At 33.2% G+C, this 3,010-nt stretch overlaps 1 long non-coding RNA gene across 1 annotated transcript in view; it reads left to right on the top strand.

The window, feature by feature from the left end:
- LOC107852082 overlaps positions 1-2,789 on the top strand; it is a 27,944-nt gene extending 25,155 nt beyond the window's left edge. Inside the window, exons 15-16 of the long non-coding RNA XR_001669265.2 lie at positions 373-566; positions 2,550-2,789. This is a non-coding gene — a long non-coding RNA (uncharacterized LOC107852082). The remainder of the gene's footprint in view (positions 1-372; positions 567-2,549) is intronic.
- The last annotated feature ends 221 nt before the right edge of the window (positions 2,790-3,010 follow it).

Raw genomic sequence — 3,010 nt, 5'->3', positions numbered from 1 at the left:
TAAACACAAGGCCACATTGGTCAATTGGTGGTGATATTCAAGGTGATATGGATGTTGGATATGTGTTATCCAAAGCTAATTGTCTTCTAGAGTTTCTTTTCGATTATATGTGAGAGTGGTTAGTTATTGAATATACTAATTAGTCAAAAACTTTAATGTCATTCAATCTGAGCCACGTTTGAAACTGCTTTAGATTGGCTATACTTGAATTTTCCAGGAATTGAGCGTCCTCGGAAGCTTTCAAGTGGTACTTCCCAATTAAATGAATGTAATGATGAAAACAATCATGGTTAATTTTCAAAATTGGCGATAGTGAGAAGTTTTGTGTTAGGAAAAAAGAAGTTAAGTTCGTGATCACTTGAATTTTTGCAGGTTCTATTGGTATTATATCAACTGCTCGAGAAGATTGGGTTCCTTCCGCAGATTCATCAGTGGCTGAAGTCAAAGATGAGAGAATACCTAAAGTTTCAGTTACGCCGAAGGGTTAAAATGATAGTAAATCTCTACATACAGTTGAACATGCACAAGCTGATTGGATCTGTCAATACATGGAACAACGGGAAGAGGTACTTATACAGTTCTGCTTCATGCTTCTAGTTTGATTGACAGGTACAATAGGTTCTGTGGTGCAAGTACTGCACTGTATTCGATTTCAGCCTTCGGGAATTATCTGCTTACAGTTGAACTAAAAGGTAACTGAGAAAGGTTCTTTGGTCACTTTGTAAATAACCTTGATAACTGCAAATAAATCCGGTTAACAAAACTTAGATCATAATCTAAAGGCCTATAAACACAACGAGCCTCGTGTACAAAATACAGATAAAATACATCTACTGAAATCTATTGAATTAGTTCCAAGAACACATTGGATTTGTGAGTGCTAACTAATTTGACTAATTTGAATTATGTTTAAGCTTATAAATTGAATAACATACCATCAAAAGCTTTCAATTCTCGGTGATCTTGAATTGAATCAATATCATGAATAACAATATATGAACTACCATAATCATAAAAATGCTTCTTACTCAAGAAGGACTATTATAGATCTCTTTTCCACATGTAACGAAGCAGTTAAGTTGAGTTGAGAAATACAATATAATATAATATGAATCATTATGTAACAACCGTGCAAAATAAATAAAGTTACGAGGAAAAATTTCAAATAAAAGAAAACATAGGCTTTATTATTATTGAAACAGGGGGTGGGATACCGTGGAACTGTTGTATTAGGCAGAGTAATCCTGTGGTCCATAAGGTTTAAACCACCTAGCCAAAAGACCTTTTTTTTTGGGGGGTGGTGGGGTGGTGGTGGTGGTGGTGGTTTGTCCCATGGCCTTGCAGAGTTGGTCATTGAGCTAAATATGCAATGCACCTATGCATGATCTCCTATATTCCCATAAGAATATCTCTTCTTGTGTTTATCCAATTCTCTGATGTCTTTCTCCAGGACATCGATGTTAGGTAACTTAAATTTTCATCAAGAAGCTCTGCCAACCGTCGACAACTCATTTTCGAGGTGAATAGGTTAGCTAAGCTTTTAGAGAATCCAAAGTTTATTCTTTGTCCAGCTTCCACCTAGCTAAAGCCAATAGCTGTAAAGCCACTGATCTTGATAAGAAGATGTGCTCTGCTATCTCAGCAGCTCCCATGTATTTAGCTAGTATATGTTTTAGTTTAATCCATTCTGTCCTAGTCCCATAATATAGAAAAAAATCACTTTTTTTTCTGATGTCACAACTTTTATTTCTTCAACATATCGTGTGACTGAGTTTTCTAGTTCTCTTTAGAAATTATATTGCTTTAGTTATCCTGGAAAAAGTTATTGTGAGGTAGAAAGAGTAAATTATTGGCTGACTTCATATTTTGGTTATCCTAGTTATCAGCCTGAGAATCATTTGATTAGGCCATCTTTTAACTTAGCATGGTGCTTTGTAAGTTGAACTTTGCACCATATTTGTCACTGCAACACTAATCTAGCTTTTTAGCAAGGTGGATTGTTGTACCATGTACTTGCTAATCTTAGCTAGCAGTTGTAAATATACATTTTCTTAATGACTCTAATCTTAAAGCATCACAACAATAATCTAGCTTCTACATAGTACTCTTTCAAAAGCTTCAAGATGATCATAATTGTATACTTACAATGTTCAACTCAACAATGCCATTATAGAAACTTGTATTGAAATAGATCCTTTGGAATACCGAGAGTTGCTTTATTTATTGAGTGCCAAAAAATTATATGAAATAGTTATTGTAGCAAAAAATCATCAACAACTAATAAATTAAAATACGATAAGAGAATCATAAAATTACTTATAAATTGTTGAAAAATTATCATAACATTTAGTCCATAATAAAATCAATGCTGAAAATAGAAAAAATTACATCCCGCAGAATGTATCTTATTCAAGTCTCCTAAATGATCTGCGACACATGTTATTTTCTTTTTTTTTATGACTTTTTTTTATTGCTGGAGAGTTGTGCACCGGGATCTTCATCAACATCTATCACAGATGATTCACTCTTAGGTCTGCTTCTCTTTGCAGGAGTATTTGAAGCAGAGTTCACTTCATTCTCAGCTGAAGAATCCTAAAATTTCAATAAAATGAAATTTGTCAAAATCAGGCATATTTATGAACTTTAACAAATGATTAATATATCTTCATATAAGTGTCTAACGAAATCACCATTAAATCATTGTCTATAGGTGCGAGTTGTTCATGATTGAAATCTGGATACTGTGAAATAAAAATAATAATATCAACAACAATTTATATTCAAAGTTAGTTTATTGTAACATAAACCAAAAAATTTTAATTTTTCTGAAAGTAATGTATGTGAACATACATTACATGCTTCTTCACTCGGATGGGGATGATATTGCTTGAGGAGATCCTTATTATCACTAAATTTAAGAATAGTATAAACTTCATCATGTTGATCTATACTGTCTTTCTTGACTGCCACTTTAAACATGACCTCTCTATCCAAAATGTTATCCAACTCC

Source organism: Capsicum annuum, chromosome 5 (genome assembly GCF_002878395.1).
Source record: "Capsicum annuum cultivar UCD-10X-F1 chromosome 5, UCD10Xv1.1, whole genome shotgun sequence".
Lineage (NCBI taxonomy): Eukaryota > Viridiplantae > Streptophyta > Magnoliopsida > Solanales > Solanaceae > Capsicum > Capsicum annuum.
This window is presented reverse-complemented; position numbering and strand designations above follow the sequence as displayed.